Raw genomic sequence first — 21,252 nt, 5'->3', positions numbered from 1 at the left:
TCTATGTAAACCTGTAAGTTAATGCAAAGCACTACAAAAATAAAGAATTTAAAAAAAAAAACAAAAAACATAGTTGGTAAAAAAGGACTGTGACTTTGAAGACCAGTAATGCAGAGTAACCCAAACAAAAACAGAAGTCAGAGAATTTTTTTTCAAAAAAAATAAAGACAGACAAGCCAGGAAATATACCGTACAAAAAAATTAAAACTAATAATACAAAAGACCCCCTAATAATACAAAAGTGCCTCTAGTGGCCTTCTGGTAGACAGTCCCAATAGGCAGTCTTTACCCTGCAATATAAACATTGCAGTTTATCTCATAGTAAAAGTCTGCACCCAGACCGCATAAATGAGATGAATGGTCTAAGTGCCTATGGTGTTCCTTTAAAAGCAGCAACTTTCTGTATGTACTAGACAAGCATCCAGGCAGCTCACTCTATGGTGATACATTACATGCTAAAGTACAAGCTGAGCTGTGCGCATCAGTACTTCTTGCTCCATACTAATGATGATCAACTCCCCCCGCCCCCCACTCCACTCCCGCTGGCAAAGGTGAGTAATTGTGTGCCACCTAATATATGATGGATTATATATTAAAATTAATAATTGAAAAAAACACTTTAGGGGCAGGAAATGGGAGGTATTGAGAGTAATGTGATTTGAGATGGGACTTGTCACAAATACCAGCTCACATTGGAATGAGAAAGAGGTGCAAACACACCAATTCATTCGCTGGCCTTCCACGCACAGACACAAAAAACATACTTTGCAATGTGGCAATACACCTATTATAATTACATTATAGTTAAATGTATGGTGGTGACTGAAGACATTCCACCAGGCTTACGAAGGCCTCGATCAAAAGCGGTCATTCGATCATTATCTAAACATTAACCGCTGCCAACGATGTCGACATTGTCACAATCACATCCTTCTGATGTATTCGAACAAGAGTTTTAGTTTGGCAAAAGACAATCTTACGTATACCTTACGTTACGCAGCCACGTTTAGACAAACACAATCAGTCTAGATGAGGTTTGATGATAATCCTGCAATCTCGGCATATCAATCTGTGATCAATGACAAAAAGTCAAGCCTGGTTTTAGGTGATAATGATTCTTACTTCTCTATCGTAATCAGCGGAAAACTGCCAAGTTATTTTTGGATTGTGATCTCATTGAAGGAAAAAAAAAAAAAAAGCAATACCAGCCAAACTTCAGAAACCGTTGTCAAACTAACACAAGTGCTGGATTTTGATCAAAGCCTTAGTCAGTAGATGTGGTTTATCCATAGTATGAGTACATGTGAGTGAGTTCAAATATTTATGGAGTTATGCTTAAGATGACGCCTCTGAATTATACCATCCGGGTTATTCACTAAGGTGAAAATTCAAAGAGACTTTTAAATTTAAGTTCAAAATAGCCAAACTGGAAAAATTATATTTGGTCTATTTTAACCTTAAATTTGAAATTCACGTTGAATTAACCTTGAATTCTCAATTTCGTGAATAACCCTGTATGATAGCCACATTGTATCCTATCCTGACTATCCTTATTTGATGCTCAGGCTATATAGTTACTGCTCCCAAGTATACACTTTATTCAACCCCTTAAGGACCGGACTGTTTTGGCCATGTTGTACGTTAAGGACCAGGGCTGTTTTAACACTTTTGTGGTGTTTGTGTTTAGCTGTAATTTTCCTCTCTCTCATTTACTGTTGCCGTACAAATTATATTTTTTTTTTCAGGACAAGAAGGGCTTTCTTTACATACGATTATTTGTCTCATGTCATAATTTACTTTAAAAAAAAAAAAACATTTAAAAAAAAAAGATGGAAAATTTAAAGAAAAAAAAAACATTTTCACTTTTACTTGAAAAATCTTTTATTCATCTATAAAAGCCAATGAAAAAAACTGCTAAATAGATTCAAAATTTTGTCCTGAGTTTAAAAACACCCAGTGTGTACATGCTTTTTTTTTTTTTTTTTTGCAAGTTATAGGTCTATAAGTACAAGTAGGATATTGCGGTTTCAAAATATATATTTTTAAACATTTATCAATTGTAACACTGTTATCTGTCATAAATCTCTGAATCACACCTCACATGTACATATTTTTTTTGTTTTGTTTTAAGTAGACAACCCAGGGTATTCAGTTTGGGGCAAGACCATTTTTCTAGTAGCCACTTGGTCACAAACACTGGCCAAAGTTAGCATTTATATTTGTTTGTGTGTTAAAAATGCAAAAAAACAATTATGAACGCTAACTTTGGCCAGTGTTTGTGGCTAAGTGGCTACTAAAAAAAGACTAAACATACCCCATTTGCAATACCTTTGGTTGTCTTCCAGGGACGGACTGGCTACCGGGATACAGGGATATATCCCTGTGAGCCGCGGCACCTGGGGCCGGGTAGACAGCCCTAATTATCAGGCACATGTAATTTAAATGATTTTCCCCTCGGACTGTGCCAGCCTGTGTTTGTCCGAGGGGAGTAAAGAGGGAGGAGCTGGAGGCTGGTGCGGCTGCAATCACTCTGCTTGGGCCGGAGGGAGACCGGTCTGTCTCCCTGCACAGTGTACAGCAATAATGGCCACATGCCCTGACCTCATACTTAAGCCCCGCCTCCCAAACACAAGCCCCTCCCCCAGACAGAACCTGCTCACCTCGCTGGAATCAAGCGGCAAGACATTGACACCTACACCTACCAGTGCCAGGTAAGCTTTGTGTGTGTGCTAGTGAGTGAGCTTCTGTGTGTGTGTGTGTGTGCGCACACGCGCATCTGCTAGTGAGTGAGCGTGTGTGCGTTTGTGCACATCTGCTAGTGAGGGAGTTTGTGTGTGTGTGTGTGTGTGTGCGTGTGCCTGCTAGTGAGTGAGCTTGTGTGTGTGTGTGTGTGTGTGTACCTGCTAGTGGGTGAGTGTGTGTGTGTTTGTGTGCGTGTTTGTGTGCCTGCTAGTGAGGGAGTTTGTGTGTGTGTGTGTGTGTGTGTGTGTGTGTGTGTGTACCTGCTAGTGGGTGATCTTGTGTGTGTTTGTGTGCCTGCTAGTGAGTGAGCTTGTGTGTGTGTGTTTGTGTGCGTATTTCTGTTCACTGCATTTTAAGTTGTTACCATGGACACTTAACCTCTCCACTGGTCACCCCACTCCTGCGAGCCAGTACCAAGGTACACATTAATTACCCCTAAAACAGCTCACACTCACTAATAGTCTCATTCTGGCACAATATATCCTCCCCCCTCCCCCTTTTTGAGCTCTGGGGTTATTATATCCTGTAATCCCTCCTACATGTCTAGGATCTCACTTGTGCATGCTATGTACCAAGTGGCTCGCTGCCAGCAGTAGACCTATATTCTGCCAAACCAACTTGCTACTACCTACCATTGCCCCACATGAACCAGATTCCGCTGGCACCTGCTAGGAATACCTAATAACACCTCAGAGCCTCGGGCGATGTGCACCGCAGACACTTTTATTTACCTTAATTACTTCATTCAGTTTGTTATTTCTAGTGTTATACGTATAACACAGATCTTAGACATGTTTTCCTAACATATAATAAAAAAATGTGCCTCCCTGAGTGCCACATCACTGTTTTCAAAATCCTATTCTGCCTATGCTTGTAAAGGCTGTTGTGGCTTATCAAGCTGTCTGTTACCACTTGCACATCATAAAAAAAAAAGAATATTTTTTATATATATATATTATATATGTACACACATACACGTTTGTAATTTAATTATAAATGTATTTTCATATTAATATATGCATATATTAATATAAAAATACACTTAATATGACATACACACACACACACACGATAGTTAATACAATGTTCAACAAAAATCTGCACACCAGTCAAGCCATAAGACTTGCTTTTTCCACAGAAAAAGCAAGTCTTATGGTTTGACTGGTGTGCAGATTTTTGTTTAACATTGTATTAATTATCCACAGACTTCATGTGGAAGGGGTTTTCAATCACAATTTTTCCCCCACCATAACTTATTTGATTTTGCTTCCTGTATACAGTGCCTTGCAAAAGTATTCACCCCCTTGACTTTTTACCAATTTGTTACATTACAGCCTTAAGTTTAATGTTTTATTAATCTGAATTGTATGCCATGGATCAGAACACAATAGTCTAAGTTGGTGAAGTGAAATGAGAAAAATATATACATAAAACTATTTTTTAGAAATAGAAAAGAGAAAATAGGCATGTGCGTATGTATTCACCCCCTTTGTTATGAAGCCCATAAAAAGCTCTGGTGCAGCCAATTACCTTCAGTAGTCACATAATTAGTGAAATGATGTCCACCTGTGTGCAATCTAAGTGTCACATGATCTGTCATTACATATACACACCTTTTTTGAAAACAAACACTGCCATGAAGACCAAGGAACTCTGCAAACAAGTATGGGACAATGTTGTTGAGAAGTACAAGTCAGGGTTAGGTTATAAAAAAAATATCCAAATCTTTAATGATCCCCAGGAGCACCATCAAATCTATCATAACCAAATGGAAAGAACATGGCACAACAGCAAACCTGCCAAGAGACGGCCAACCACCAAAACTCACAGACCGGGCAAGGAGGGCATTAATCAGAGAGGCAGCACAGAGACCTAAGTAACCCTGGAGGAGCTGCACAGTTCCACAGCAGAGACTGAAGTATCTGCACATAGGACGACAATAAGCCGTACGCTCCATAGAGTTGGCCTTTATGGCAGAATGGCCAGAAGAAAGTCATTGCGTTCAGCAAAAAACAAAATGGCACGTTTTGAGTTTGCGAAAAGGCATGTGGGAGACTCCCAAAATTTATGGAGGAAGGTGCTCTGGTCTAATGAGACTAAAACTTTTCGGCCATCAAAGAAAAGCGTTTGCTCACCTCCCAGCAGCTCCTCCAGCGTAAGTCTCGCGGCCAGCGTCCTGCGCGCTCTGATGGCCGCGGGTCTCACGAGACTTACACTGGGGAGCTGGAGGAGCTGCTTGGAGATGAGTAAACACTTGCTGCCCGCCCCCCCAGGACCGCCGGGCTTATAATGAGCCTGGCGGTCCTGGGGGGTATTATCGGCAATATCGGTATCTCTATTGGCCGATGTCGATATTGCCGAAAATACCAAATATCGACTGATTATATTGGTAAAACCGATAATCGGTCGATCCCTAGTTGCAATGGCCTAGTCAAAGCACAGACCTCAATCCAATAGAAAATCTGTGGTCAGACTTAAAGATTGCGGTTCACAAGCGCAAACCATCCAATTTGAAGGAGCTAGAGCAGTTTTGCAAGGAGGAATGGGCAAAAATCCCAGTGGTAAGATTTGGCAAGCTCATAGAGACTTATCCAAAGCGACTTGGAGCTGGGATTGCTCTACAAAGTACTGACTTTAGGGGGGTGAATAGTTATGCACATTGACTTTTTCTGTTATTTTGTCCTATTTGTTGTTTGCTTCACAATATAAAAAAAAAATAATCTTCAAAGTTGTGGGCATGTTCTGCAAATTAAATGATGCAAATCCTCAAACAATCCATGTTAATTCCAGGTTGTGAGGCAACAAAACACGAAAAATGCCAAGGGGGGTGAATACTTTTGCAAGGCACTGTACAAGATATATATACATATTATATATAGATAGTATATATAGATATATCTCTATCATATACATACATAAATTATTTTTTATTTACTAACATTTTTATTGATATTTCTATTTTCCAGCAGCAGGGAGACTGCCTGACAGCACAGGCAGTCCCCCTGCAGGTAGATACTAGGACACCTATTGTGCCGCGGGGGCCCAATTTGCTGAGGGGGGACTGCCCAGACAGTCCTCCCAGACCCGGAACAACGCCGATCGCCAGTGGGGAAACGGCGGCGGTCGGGTAAGTAATTATGATGGTTCGGGACCGCCATAAGTCCTCAAGGGGATGTTTCTGGTGACTGTCCTGAACCGTCATTGGTCGTTAAGGGGTTAAATTACATTCAGCAGTACAATAGAACATCGAGGCACTTTCAGTGTATAACAGCACCAGAGTATTTTTACCATGTTTATAACTAGGTTTACTTACAAAACTTCTTGATGGGTATAAACGTTCTATGTCTAATAAAAACACTCTTATTTTTAGAACATTTCTTTTTTGGAAGAATAAACTTGTCTCAAACAATTCGTGCTAACAGTAGGATAAGCAGTTTGATTTATTTTAAACATTGCAATACTATCTCAGATTAGCGCATAGAACTCATCTTAGTTCTGCCTGACTCATAGTTTTCTATTAATCAAATATAAAAAAAACTATTATCTATATCTATCTAAATATAACGAGACAGATCTCTATAAAGCTTCAGATTTCTATAAAGCAGGCATATTTTCCCCTCGCTCGCTCGCAAAGCCAAATACTAATCCTCCCGCTGGGTTGTCTTTATACTGGTTTTTGTATTAGTGCAACACCTTACAGCACAATGCCTATGAGTCATTTTTTTGTTTAGATACTCAGGCTTCTATTGAAGTTCTACATAAAATATACATTGCACCATGTGAAAAGGTATAATGTCATAAATAATAAACACTATTATAAATGGATCATGAGCAAACGTTATCTTGAAATTAAGTCTTTAACCCCTTAAGGACCAAACTTCTGGAATAAAAGGGAATCATGACATGTGTCCTTAAGGGGTTAAACAATTTAGGTGTACCTGGACTAATTAATCACGCATTTTCTCTTATTAAAGGGACACTTTAGGCACCCACACCACTTAAGCTCATTGAAATCCATAACCCTGCGGTGGTAATTATTGCAGTTTTTTTTTTTTTTTTATAAAATGCGATAATTACCTGCCAGTGTTAACTCCACCTCTAGTGGCTGTCTACCAGGAGTATCGGAGCTGTAAACAGGCAAGTGACAGAAGGGATTTTTAACCCCTTCAGCACGATGAGGGGGTAGGGGGCAATATAGGGAGCTATAGTTCTAGGAAAACAACTTTGTTTTAAATGGCACTATAATTTCCCTTTAATGCATATACCAGTACTGAGAATACATCTTGCTTACAGCAATATCTTGCTTAATCGTAACTTTGGTTTAAACATTTTTTTTAAATTTTGTTCTCTTTACTACTGGTATATTAGATGTGTCATGCGGTTTGGATTGGTCTTTGTGTACACTTTGTGTAAAATCGAAAACACTTTCTAACACAAAAAAAATGTCCTGTGGTGGTTTAAAGCATGGGGGGCAAGGGGGGAATATTGTTTTTAAAACCTTTGGTGCATCTGCAACTTTCTATCAGCTTAGTCCCATAAATGTTTAAGACTTAAAAGTAACATTGCTAACAACATCATCACACGCAAGTCGTTTAAGGATGCCAACTATATTTAGGTTTTTATATACATGTGATTTACCGAGGCAAATTTGCTATCAATGCAGGTCAGCCATGTCAAGTGCTAGATTTTCAGGCTACATGGAAGGTCAAATGAACACAGCTCCACCACACACGATTAGTGCATTACATAAAGAATATCTCAAACGTGGAAAAAAAAAAAAAAACATAATAAAGCTGAAATTCAATTCTGAATTCTTTTTGCTACAATTTGGCTGTTCCTGCAGAAAAAGTCTGCATTATTTTATTCTTAGCCAATCTTAGCCAATCCTAGTGCTTGCCATGGGAACTCTGTGTATATGTCATTTTAACAGCCACCACTCAATGAATTCATGAAAAGACTGGGATGGAGCTAATCAACAGATCAATAAATGCTGATACAGTACCCAATGAAACACATCCAAAGATGTAAGGTCGATAATACATCTTGATTAGGCAGTATGTGTCTTGCTTGCAAGACCAGTCCTGAATATTTTACAGTTTAATTAATCAAAATACTTGACAATAACTAAATTGCACGTGTACCATGCCATGTAATTATATGGAAAAAAGGACGGCACAGCTATTATCTACCTGGAACATAATGAATAATAAGTGGTATGAAAAAACTGTGATGAACAGTAAGCAACATCAAATTAATTTGGTCACTTAATATAAACTTAATTTGTGAACTAAAAATAAAATTAAAAGAAAAATCAACCTAGCATGCCAAATTAAGCAGATACCGAGCATGTGCTCTACAGTGGGACATACACAGGAGGTAAAAAAAAAAAAAAGGGTTGGGATTCCCCAGGAAACGCAAAGAGTCTCTTGCCAAAATCATCTTTGAAGTTGTGCCCTGAAGAGGAGCTCTCCATGACATTCACCCACTGAGGGGTCAATTCTGTATCAGAGACTCACCTGGAGCTTTTCTTATCAGGCAGAAACTGGATGGCAAAGCTTTGGCTGCATATTTTGCAAAGATCCCTGGAGGTCACATCTCCAGAGTCGGCAGGGCCAACGCTATCTTCTTCCTAGAGACCTTCTTTGGCTACTGGCACCTTATCTCCAAAGAACCACAAGAGTACAACATTCAGGTCTATGGAGGATCCCGTGAAACCACAGAAGCCTCTCAAGGAGGAAGACTTTGCCCCAATCCCACAGCCATCACCTGCAAAAGCTGCTGAGATAGGACAAAAGTGGACAGTGTAGTTCCACCTTCTGTCAACCTCAGGGCTCGTACTTTGTCACATGGTGCCTTAGGACTGTGTTGGAATTTTTTAATGGAATAGTCAGCATGAGTATTTCATGGAATAAATATGTATTTATAATATTTCTTTGAATTTCCTACAATATCCCTAGAAAGCCTCACTTCAATATTTTTTTTTTTATTTTTTTTTTTTTTTAATTCTTTATTTTGGTGTGCATAGAAATTACAAACTTGCCGTTACTGCCACAACAGCAGTTGCCGGCGGTTCTGGTATAGCAAACATAAGTTACAACTGCACAATTTTTATCTTTAACATACAAGCTTGGTTTCAGGCGAAGTAGTAGCTATGTCAGTGAACATGCAACATGCAGCGTAGCAAAGTAGACAAGAACGGGTATGCAAACTGACAATAAAATAAAATACTTACAGACATGTACAAGCTCAGGTGTCTGACATAGTGATATTTGCTCTAATTCTTGTCTGCGTCACGTCCTAGGCCCTGAGTCTTGCTATAAAGTTATGTTAAGTAAAAGCATGAATAAAACCAAAAGTAATGCAAAGTAGACTTTGGTTCAGTCGATTGAATGTAAACAAGCTGAATTCTAGTAGCTAGCCTCTGCTTTGTAGATTCCGCTGGGACTTCCCTGCCCCTTACTGCTAACAGCTATACATATGCGGGCAGGTGGGTAGGTTAGGTGATGCCCAGGCCCGTACTAGGAATAGTTACTTAAGCATAATAAAATAAAATTAAAAATAAATTTTAAAAAAAAGGGGGTAACAATAATGATTTTAAGTACATAGAGCAGGCTCATGTAGTCTTAGGTCACGAGACTTCATAGGTTTAAATGTAAGCGCTTGCATCTATATCTGTTTACAAAAGGTATGATAAGCATGGTGATTATATACACAGATTATATCCTGCTTGCTACTACATCATGCACTGCACTTTTCTACACATTGCAAGCTAACATGCATGCAGCTGATATGCCTCTGACGTAATGCTAGTTATAGCTAAACAATTATGCAGTGTATGTGAGACATTTTGCGCTTATTTAAGGAGACCGAAGCTCCTGGCTTTACCCAGCAGCTTGAGGGTAGCTTAATTAGCATGGCATAGCAATGTAGCGTACAATAGCAAGCGTGCATATTGTCAAAAATGGAAAAGTAAAAATAAAATTAAAAGTAAAATCACCGGTGGTAGACCTGTCCACATGTATGTCCCTGTCCCCAGAGTGCTATGGTGCAACATAGGAGGGCACTGGGTGGTTGGCAAGTCCAAGGCTGGGGTCGGCCACCTTCGTTGGGTGATGTATGGAGGTCTGTGTATGAGAGTCTCATGATGTGGGCGAGCCGCTCGTTGGTCAGTGGCATATGCGAGTGAGAAGGGCAGCCGATGGACTCCATTGCCTTGGTGTCGGCTTAGATTTTCCGTTGGTTTGTTTCAGTCGGCATTTTCCCCCAGGCCCAGCCTCAGGGATACCAGGTGAGTGATGCTTCTGTGGGCTCTGTTCGCCGAGGCTGTCATCCGTCTCCTGCCCCAGCCTGTTCTCCTTGTAGTCGGAAGGCATGGTCCCATGCGGGCTTAGTCGGTGAGGGTGATGCTGTTTTCGCCTGAAGGCATGCGAGCTTGCGTGATGTAGTGCTGATCGCACGCGCCGCCATTTTAGAGGCCTGGCTCGTGGTGCGCGCCTTCCGATGCTGTGCATTGTAGGGTGAGGATTCCCCCCGGTGGGGACCGGGATAACCCCCCCGGTCCAAGGGGGGGGAAGCGAGGCCTGTGAGGTGCATCGCGAGGCTGTTAAGTGGCGGCCAGGTTCGCAAACAGGACGGCGGCCGTCCGTCCCGCTCTCCACCCTCATAGGCCGCAGACCCCGAAGTCCCGTATCGCCCGCAGGGGGTTCCGGCACTCCCGATCTCAGGGTCCGCGGTGGCTCCAGCTTCTGCCCGGATGCTTGACAAAGCTTCAGGTCACTCCGTTTGCGTTTTTGCTTATATTTTTAACCATAGTGGACCAGGTTCATCGGGAGCCTCTGTGGCCAGCGACCGGTCAGCATGGCGGTCAGGCCCCGCCCCCCCACTTCAATATTTTAACAATTTATAATGTCCAAGTGACTATCCCCAAGTAACTCCTGCATCAGTCTTGGATGAAAAAGGACTATATCGGTTTGGGAAACATTAAGTGGATTATAAAAAGTGGCATCGGTTTTCCACTCTTTTCTGAGTGCATTAACCAAACATTAGCTTCTTGAAAGAGACTACATTTGACTTTTAAAGTTTGGTGGCCTCTAAACAGCAACACACTATCAATTTTTACAACAACATACTACAAGTAAACTAAAGTTCATCCAAGGGAACAAAATCAACAGGTATTGAATGAACCTACGGTAATTACTGTAGACTGATACCTGGAGAGAATAGAAGGAAGCAATAAAGGAGGAGATATTACTGAAAGTACTACAGAGGAAGGTATTATAAAATGTGCTGTGTGTTTAAGGATAATGGTTAGGGCCTTATGGAATGAACGATAAACAAGCTAGTCAATGGTCAACATGTAGATAAAGTGCCCTGGATATTAAAGGGTCACCAGGCACCATAACCACTACAGAACGCTAGAGTAGATATGGGGCATGGGGTCGCTGGGCTGAGAACCATCAATTGACACTTTCAGTCACTGAATACTGTTTAAATCTTGGAATGATCATGCAGAATGTTGGAAGAATTTCCTCCAGGAAGAGATAGTTAATAAAGTATTCCTTTAGATTAACGTGATCTCTGTGTGATATGTGAAGTTTATCTGTCTTCTATTCAAGGTCACTGCGTGTGAACTTGAATTTGGCCTCCTGGAATATCAGTTCAGTTTTCACGGGAAGAAGAATTTTGCTATCTGATATTGTACGCCCTGTGCTTATTTGTCCATTAATTGATTTAAATCATTAACAATGAATTATTAGTAAAAAGTTCCCCGACAATGTTTGCAAACTCCAAACTCTGGAGAGGGGCTTGTTCTGCTCCTGCTATAAAACTTAAGTTTTTAGGGTATTCGTTTATTATTCAAAATATTTAATTTCCTCTTTTTGGGGGGTGGGGGAGGTGGGAAGTTATTCATCAAGCCTTTTTTTGGCATTGAATTAGTAAATTCTCCAATGATTCAGCGGTCATAAGGATTGTGATCACTTAAACTTGACTGTTTGTAGTTATCTATAGAATCAGTGTTCTGTTTTCACCAAGGATAGACACAGAAGTCAATAGCTTTCACTAGAACAGTATCTGGTGGGAAAGGATCGGTGTACAAATGGGAGGGTACAGCTCTGTGATGAATTATAAAAAACAATGTTTGGACTGCAATGTCATACTTTCCTTTGATCTTATACAAATTCAAAACATTTTAGCCCAAATCGCTGAATTGTAAGCGTTGTATTTAGTTTGGGTATACTGAAATCACTCTGGATTCCTGACAATGTACACCATAGTGAATAACCCTGTTCGATATGAAGTATACGGTTTTTAAACACTGCTTTAAGTGCCTTACGCTTTGAACACTGCTATACTGGCTTTCCACTTCAAGGAAGTTCTAAAACACTATAATATTTTCATTTCACGTAACAGCGCTAGTATCCAGCAAGTGTACTCAACTATGAGTGTTACATATATTGTTTTATTTCTGTTCGATTTTATAAACTGTAAACAAATCAAGATTATATATAGACACACACACAGGCCATTCTCTGCACATCCTGCCTTAGCCTCGCCCTTCGCATACCTCTTAAATTAACCCTGTCCGTTCCAACCGGGACAATACACGGAAATTGAAGGAGGAAGCACAAGTATTAGCAGCTCTCCTGCAAGACAAGACTCGATTTCTCTATTAACCCCACAGCTACCGCAGAGCTGACCAGCAATGGCCATTCATATATTCAGTGCTGCTCAATGAACCCCTTACACCACCAGTGGCCTATTCACAAACTGGTTACATTTAACCGTTCAAACCCTTTCTTTCCCAGCAGAACAACAGTATAAACAGAAAGGATATGCACGAACACATTCACTGACAGCATGCTTTTATTCTATAGCAGATCATAAGTTATAGCATAGCATCATATGCTTCTCTTTAGTCCGCTCTGGGAGCATGATCAGAGATACTGCCATTTCCTGTCCACTTAAACTTTACAGCACTATTATTACAGAGGTGCAGAATTCACATTTTGTTTAACATATACCAGTATTGTTAACAAAACTTTACATTGTACCGTTAGGTTTACCATATAGCCTTTTTACGATTAAATGGGAAGTGTCACTTTTCTCATATAGTTTGATTTCTTTCCCTCACACCCAAAACCACTACTGAAACACTTACTAGAATGAGAATTGAAGTGTACACAAATAGAAGCTCACTTAAATCAGGGCGCAAAATTTTAAGCCCTATGCTAATAGAGAGGCCTATAACTTACTCGCCACTGTGAGCCTGGAGGGTCCATGGCACATTCACCGGAGCTTAATTTCTACTGACCAGGGAATAATAATTTCACTCACCAAAGGTTATTCGGGGAGAGGACATTTTGTGCCCTGCAATCGTATGCCATGCTGTGTCAGTGGATGTTTTGGGTTCATTCAACATAAATAAATAGTGCAAAACATGTAAATGGCAATTCGTCGTATACATAAATTACATTTTTGAGTACAGACAAAAGGCTCTCTTAAATATTCTCTTGATGGAATGATTAGACTGTAGGGACTTCTTTTATCAGATATTTCTGATGCAGCCCATGGAGGAGTGATCTGACCGAGGTGACGAAGCATCCGGAAGGCCATAATTTCCAGTTCCTTCTCGGGCTTAGTCAGTTATGAAGCTTTTAGATCTTATACCTCACACTGCAACAATTAAAAAAAAAAAAAAAAAAAAAAAAGCTAAACTATAGCATTGTTCTTTATTAAAGGGATACACTAAACACAATTACATCCTACACTCATTGCATTGGTTATGTTGCATGGTGATCCCCTATTACCGTCTCTTCACACACTGGGGGAGATTTATCTAAGTGTTCTCAAATGTGTCTTATTTTTTTACTCTCTCAAAAATTCCCCCGCAAATTGACACCTTGATTAAATGTCCTGCAATTAGTTTTAACTGCAGCAAGTTGCAAAAGCAGCTGCAGATAAAAGTCCGCTCTTTTCTCAGTCTGATGTCAATGGAGACCATTTAAAGGAACACACCAAACAACCTGCAGTGGTTATGGTACCAGGTGTGCTCTGGCACCCAACTATTGGAACTAGTCAAAATGTTATAGAACATTTTGACTTATTACCTGGAGTCCACCTGGTGCCACTTCACACCTCACACCTCACATCAGAGATTCCAGATATCCTGAGCTAAGTCCTACAGTTTTTAAACTTTTTCTTTGGCCCTTCCAAATCCATATGGCTAGTTTATCCTTACCTCCCTCCGAGGGAGAGAACTGTGCACAGCTTGTTTGGAAAACCGCGAAAGAGACTTTGTCAATAATTCGACAGGGTTATTTACTACAGGAAAAATCTAAAGTGAATTTAAAATTGACAGTCAATATAGCAGAACAGGGAAAATGATCTGAGAAGGCTGTGCTTCTAGGTTGGCGATACTGCCCATAAATTTGAAATTCACTGTGAATTCTCATTTTAGTAAATAAGCCCTGTGAGAGCCACCAAATCTGATAAGAGGAACTGGGTCTGGAGGCATTAAAAACCTCTACTAGACAGGGGTTCATGGGATCAGATCAGACCCCCAGAACAGAACAGAAACTGGTTTCCCAAGGTGCTTTCTGAACAGTGCTTCACGTGGATTACCTGGGGGGGAGTTGCAGTAAACCAGTGTAAAACAATAAAAATACACCTGAGAAGTGAGGAGATGTCTGCTTTGAATTGTCAGGTCAGCTTACACATTAAGGCCATTTCAAAGGTACAAAAATTGTGCTACTTAAAAGTATACACTGGGGGAGGGGTTGGGATAGGCAGCAGGTAAACTTTATTTTGATGGAAGTTTGAGTGCAGGACTAACTTATAATATTACATTTAAACTACAAGTAAAACAAATAACACACACAGGGGGTTCCTAAAGAAAACCATGTGTTAGTTAATGGAACGATCCAAACCCCTTTGCATGGTTTTAATGTTAAGAAATGTAAACAGGAGTAAAGACTGCCTTACAGGGTCGGTCTAGGAACCAAAATCATTTTGCATTATTACGAAGTACTTGGTGCTTGCAGCATCCTGATTAGGGACAGCGGGCTGTAGTGGCAGTAAAAATAGTTCTTCTTGAAGACGGGCTGCTGGGGTTTTCAATAAAGCAGCCCAAAACATTTAGTTCTGCGTTGCTTATGCTAATTGTGTTCGTATTGTGCGTGCTGTCAAGCAGACAGCTCAAAAGTGGTCGCAGTCTGCTGCTGCTCAAATAAAGCCTGGTTCTTTAAACAGTAAACAGCAGCCACGGAACAGCTGCTATCTGATTAAAGAGCAGTTCCAGTCATCCCGTATAATCCTGAAGATGGGATGTCCATCAGTGTCCTAGTCTTCAACTATAAACATATTCAAGATTATTTACAAGAATGAGAATTCCACGTTAATTCAAAGTGAATTCCAAATTTTAAACGGAGTAGCTGAACTAGGAGAATAGTGGACTTGGGAGATTCTTTCCAAATCAGGTATTTTCGCCTTAAAGGAACACTATAGTCACCTAAATTACTTAAGCTAAATAAAGCAGTTTTAGTGTATAGATCATTCCCCTGCAATTTCATTGCCCAATTCACTGTCATTTAGGAGTTAAATCACTTTGTTTCTGTTTATGCAGCCCTAGCCACACCTCCCCTGGCTATGATTGACAGAGCCTGCATGAAAAAAAAACTGGTTTTACTTTCAAACAGATGTAATTTACCTTAAATAATTGTATCTCAATCTCTAAATTGAACTTTAATCACATACAGGAGGCTCTTGCAGGGTCTAGCAAGCTATTAACATAGCAGGGGATAAGACAATCTTAATTAAACAGAACTTGCAATAAAGAAAGCCCAAATAGGGCTCTCTTTTCAGGAAGTGTTTATGCAAGGCTGTGCAAGTCACATCCAGGGAGGTGTGACTAGGGTTCATAAACAAAGGGATTTAACTCCTAAATGGCAGAGGATTGAGCAGTGAGGCTGCAGGGGCATGTTCTATACACCAAAACTGCTTCATTAAGCTAAAGTTGTTCAGGTGACTATAGTGTCCCTTTAAATATGAAATTCACTTTGAATTCCTATCAATAGTAAACTTTAGTAAATAAAGAGCCCTGAGTGTATAACAGAATGAATTCCCCCATAAACTTTAGACTCTTCTGCATGTCATGGTGGGTTTTAATTGTACAGGGAGAGCAGGCTTGCTCTTTCTGAGAGACATTTTTATTTATGGTAAATAAATATGCAGTGCCATTATAGCTTTAGGAATACAGATTTATATTCCTAACTCTTTAGTGTTCCTTTTAACCATTTACTGTTGGCAATAGGCAGACTGTGGTAAAATCGCAGATATTTTAGGCTCAGGATCTGAATTTAAACCAGAAATCATGCTGGTATCTGGCATATCCCTACAGCTTTCCAAATACAAGTATTCACTTCTGAAACATTTAGCCGGAATATTAACAGGGCAGAGCAGGGAGATGACTGAAGCCCCAGTGGACCCCAGTGAAAGCCAAACCACTTCAGCTCCAGGGAGTGTGAGTGTGTGTCAGTGAGTGATTGTCAGTAAATGCTAGTGTGTGTCAGTGTGTGTGAGTGTGAGTGTGTGTGTCCAGTCCCCCCTCCAATCACACGGGTAAGGGGGTTTTTACTCCCCTTTTTCACCCCATGCTGTGCTGGTCTCGCCGCAGCTGACCCTGCTTCCATGACTGCGATCCTCAATCTTGATGATCTCAGCCAATCCAATGCTTTCCCATAGGAAAGCATTGGGAGGCTACTGTGCATGTGTGGCAAAATGCTATGCTGCGCCAATCAGCATCTCCTCATAGAGATGAATTGAATGAATGCATCTCTATGGGGAACATTCAGCGCCTCCATGCAGACGCTAAACGTAGGTGCTGCGTACTGTGCAGGACTGACCCAGGATGCACTCTAGGGGCCGTCTGAGGGACCTTTACTAAAAGTGTTACTAGGCAACAATGTAAATACTGCCATTTCTATGAAAAGGCAGGGTTTACATTGAGGGACAGGTTATAGACACAAGAACAACTACATTAAGCTGTAGTGGTTCTGGTGACTATAGTGTCCCTTTAAGAATTGTATTTTTGACATTGAAAAACCTGGCTCCTAACTTTTTTTGCTGGTTCCTAGATTCGAAGGAAATTTGTCAAATCCTGGCAAACCACCACGGAGGATAGCAAACAAAATCTTTTTAAAATGATAGCTAGAGAATTTTACAGATTACTATTTACACAACTTTTGTTGCTGTTCCAGATAAGCATACTCCAAGGCTTCCTAACATGTGACTATGTGCTGATAATTATGAAGGCATTTTTTTTTAAGATAAAATAACACAGCATTTTCTAGATAATCTGTACTTCCTGTGGGCACTTTGAACATTAAGCATCATCACTTAATTTAAATAAGTGGTTACTTTTCCCTACAAAGTGGAAAACTCTGAGCTAATCAGACTGGCAAGCTCTCAGCAGATTTAATGTATATAAATAATTGTGACTGTGGGTTTAAGAACTGTGAAGCTATTCCAAGATGACCACATTCTTAAATACTGTCAGAGCTTCATGTGGCAATTACAGCGAACAGGCAAATTTACATCTCATCCGCAAAGACACAGCCTTTATTTTTTTGAGTTTTGTCATATTGTGCAGACATTTAATGGACTTTACATGTGATTTACATCAGCTGGTAATATATTTACTACTACAAATAACATGTGACTTAATTTTATAATTTGGACAGAATGTCCAAGTTATTTATATAGTAAAAACATGATAATTAGCAAGCATATGCCCATCCATATGATGTTTCTGACAGACGTAGTTTTATGTCTGGCTGTCACAAGTTGGGATGGAAAGAAAAATACACAGATAAGTTCAGTGATGAAGATCTGGAGGCCCCGTTTGATGGAGTTTGACAGTACTTTAATAAGCTCTTAAACATATATGAAGATAACGACAATGAAAAATCGTTCAGGGAGATGCACACTGGACTGTGTGAATGGACAGGCCTACTGGGAGAGGACAGAAAATGACATAAGTGTCCTACGTCTGAGGTACATGTGATGAAGAGAGTGAAGTAAATCTTCAACCACCAGAAGGGACTCCTGAGTGCGACCAGGTTTTAAGTCTGGTGGACCATCGAGATTGAAGGGAGCTAGAGACCAAACAATATCATGTTTGTGCATGAGGGAGAAGGTAAATATTTTATGTTGCATTGAGTGGTGCTTACAGGAAGGCATGTGGTGGGGTAGTGATTATTGGTGGGCAAGGCCAGTGAGAGGCAGTAGTTATAGTTTGGCATACGGTTGGAGGGGCTTTTAGGGGGATGGCTTTTTAGGACTTTTTGTCTACTATTGTGTTAAACTTGTTAGCTTTCAGAGTAGAAAACCACTGGAATTATTTAAGAAGAAAAAAAAATGGGACAGGGGTGGGGATGACTAACAAACAGGTGCATCATGGACCCAGGGATCGTATCCATGTTCCAACTCATTCGCCCCAAGAACTGACCGATGGTCTCCCTGAGTATTTATCATCTTCTTCAAGGTTTCTCGTTTTAACCAATGCTATGTTCCTCCTTCAAGCAATATTATGCAATTATCCAGTATCACACAAAGTATTGCGTTCCAGAACGCCTTACCCAGAGCGTACAGTAATTCCCCTCCACAAGGGCAAATAGCAATTGCAAGAATCATCATTGAAATAACCGACAACATTTAAAAGATGTGTGTGTGTGAATGCAGACCCCAAAAATGCAGACTAAGACGTGACTGCTACATAGAATAGTTGATACGGATTGTGGAACACCAGTTCCTCTGCAGATAGGGAAACTATGGTGATGTCTGTGCAGTCAATAGTCCCCTGAATACATGCGGTAAAGGAACCACTGCAAAAAAAAACGGGAAGAAGATATGGCTGCTTATTCTTTGCAGGATGACTAAAATCACTTGTTCAAAGAGGTGGCTGAAGAAAGTTTCAATAATACCTTGCCCACAATGTTCTGGACGGAGTCTGAGCCACAGAAATGCAGCACACACAGAAGCTTGGTGTTAGTGTCTGGAATTAGGTCAGTCTGAATATCCGCCCTCGGGTTCTCTAATGGTCTCTCCATTCAGCTGGTATCACTGAGGATTTCGGAGGCGGCCATGTTCGGGTACTGCACCCCAATAGATGCTCTTCCTTTCTTCCCAGGTCTGCATTATCATGGAGTTGCAAGTTGATAATTTGTTACAAAACAATGAGCTCTGTGAAATTTTTGCTTTCTCTCGCTTTTCTTCTTATCTGCTTTTCTTCCACATCAGCTCTGCAGTGTAGGAGTTTTCACATGGGGGCTTATCACAAACTTCGCGTGCAATTCGTCACCAAGAGAACAAAAAATAACTATTTTAGAACTTCTGTGCATTTTTGCAAGTAATCCACGTCATTTGCACTACACGGAAGAGAATACAGTTGCATTTTGAAAGGACATTGCTCAGGCCAGAAAAAAAACAAAAAACCATGAGATGCAAATTATGTTTTTCACAGCAAACACAATTCTGTCCATTACGTTAATTATACTACACAATTTAAATGTAATATTTATATTTTTAAAATATTCTTTTAAACCAAATTTGTAGACGTCACGTGCTTGGTTCCGCGTGCTTACAATGTGTTAGGTAATCTTGGAAACAAAATGATGGTCTATTGACTCATCTGTGGGATCAGTCGACTTGAAGTGGGAAGTTGGCAACTGAACTACCGTACATTTTATTCTCAGATAAAAGAACCACTGAACAAATTGCTAATGCCGTATACAAATAGTATATTTAGAGACACACCAGGAGCTCGTTAACATAAGCAGCGAATCTCCAAGTTCAGGGGCTTTAGGGGAATACGCCAATTTGAGTCACTGGTTGCATACAGCTGAAGGCATGCAAATATGGCATTGCCATGTCGACAATGCTGATGGCATGCTCCTCACTGTTGCCCTGCAATAGAGTCCCCAAATCTAGGACACCAGGGAAGGAAAATAAGTAGTGACAGTTGGACAGGTATAAAAACAAAAAACTTGCCCCAGACACAGCAGCTTTCTAACACCAAAATACTGTATGAAATATGAAAATAAGCACAAACTGCAATATACGTTGTTTTCCTTCTTCACAATGACCTGCGGTTTTAAATGCAGCTTTTTATGCTAATGTACGGCATGAGAATAGAATAAACCAAAGCTCAGCCGTGATATATAGCAGATTTTATATATACTATACGATATATTCATGCATTATCTATCTAATGCAAATGTTTTATTTTTGAAGAGAAACAACCTAAGGAACCTAAGGAATCTCAGTCCTTTATCAAACAGGACGTGTGTTGTCAGGGAGACTTTCCAAGCTGCTTAGTAGTTTGATCCTTGTCATTAGTGAGCAAGCAATAATTATTTATAGGGAACTCTAAGCACCATAACCACCACATCCAGTTGTAGTGATTATATTGGAATATAGTGGAATAGTAGAGTATATAATTGTCAAACTATATCAAAAGAAATGTTTTTAAAAGAAGGAATTTCACCAAGTAGAGGGGGGAATAAATTCCTACCAAGAGTCAACTTAATTTGGCAGCAGGGCAGGTTATACACTGATCATTCACAACATGTAAACCCCCTTAATGCTTAATATCATGTAGGTCCCCATCTTTATCTCAAAACAACTCTGAAGCGACAAAGCATGGGCTCCACAAGACCTCTGAATATGTCCTGTGGTATCTGGAACCAAGACATTAGCATCGGATCCTTTAAGTCCTGCAAGTTGCAAGGTGGAGCCTGCATGGATGGGATTTGTTGCTCCAGCATAGCCCGCTGATGCTCAATGAAATTGAGATGTGGGGAATTTGGGGTCCAAGGCAATACCTTGAACTCTTTGTCATGTTCCTCAAACCATTCACTGACTATTTTTGCAGTGTTGAAGGGTGTATTATCATACTGAAAGAGGCTCCTGCCATCAAGGAACACCAATCATCATAAAAAGGTACACATAGTCTGCAACAATTTCTAGCTAGGTTGTACGTGTCAACTTAACATCCACATGAATGCTAGGACCCAATGTTTCCCAGCAGAACATTGCCCAGAACATAACACTGACTCCATCAGCCTGCCTTCTTTCCAAAGTCCATTCTGTTGCCATGTCTTCTCCAGATAAACAACGCACATGCACCTGACCATCCACATGATCTATAACAAAATGTGATTAATCAGACCAGGCAAACTTTTTTTCCTTTGTCCACGGTCCAGTTCTGGCGCTCACTACCCCATTGAAGTTGATTTCGCCAGTGAACAGGGGTCATCATGGGCACTCTGGCCGAGCTGTAGATACCCATTCCCATGTGCAGCAAACTGTGATGCACTGTGTTCTAACACATTTCTATCATGGTCAGTTTTAAGTTTTTCAGCAATCTAAGCTACAGTAGCTCTTTTCTGTAATATGGGCGCACATGACCCTCCAGTTGTCCTTACTTTCACCACTTTTAGTAGGTAAAACAGT

At 40.4% G+C, this 21,252-nt stretch overlaps 1 protein-coding gene across 5 annotated transcripts in view; it reads right to left on the bottom strand.

Moving 5' to 3' along the window:
- The window catches only part of MYO9A (myosin IXA), a 126,024-nt gene that overhangs the window by 93,658 nt on the left and 11,114 nt on the right, over window positions 1-21,252 (bottom strand). The window contains exon 1 of one of the 5 annotated variants that reach the window (XM_063449382.1): window positions 18,723-18,919. The exons of the other annotated variants lie outside the window; for them this stretch is intronic. The gene's annotated coding sequence lies outside the window, so the exon portion shown is untranslated. Of the gene's footprint in view, window positions 1-18,722; window positions 18,920-21,252 lie in introns of those variants that run through there. 5 annotated transcript variants of the gene reach the window in all.

This window comes from Pelobates fuscus, chromosome 3 (genome assembly GCF_036172605.1).
Source record: "Pelobates fuscus isolate aPelFus1 chromosome 3, aPelFus1.pri, whole genome shotgun sequence".
Taxonomy (NCBI): Eukaryota; Metazoa; Chordata; class Amphibia; order Anura; family Pelobatidae; genus Pelobates; species Pelobates fuscus.
This window is presented reverse-complemented; position numbering and strand designations above follow the sequence as displayed.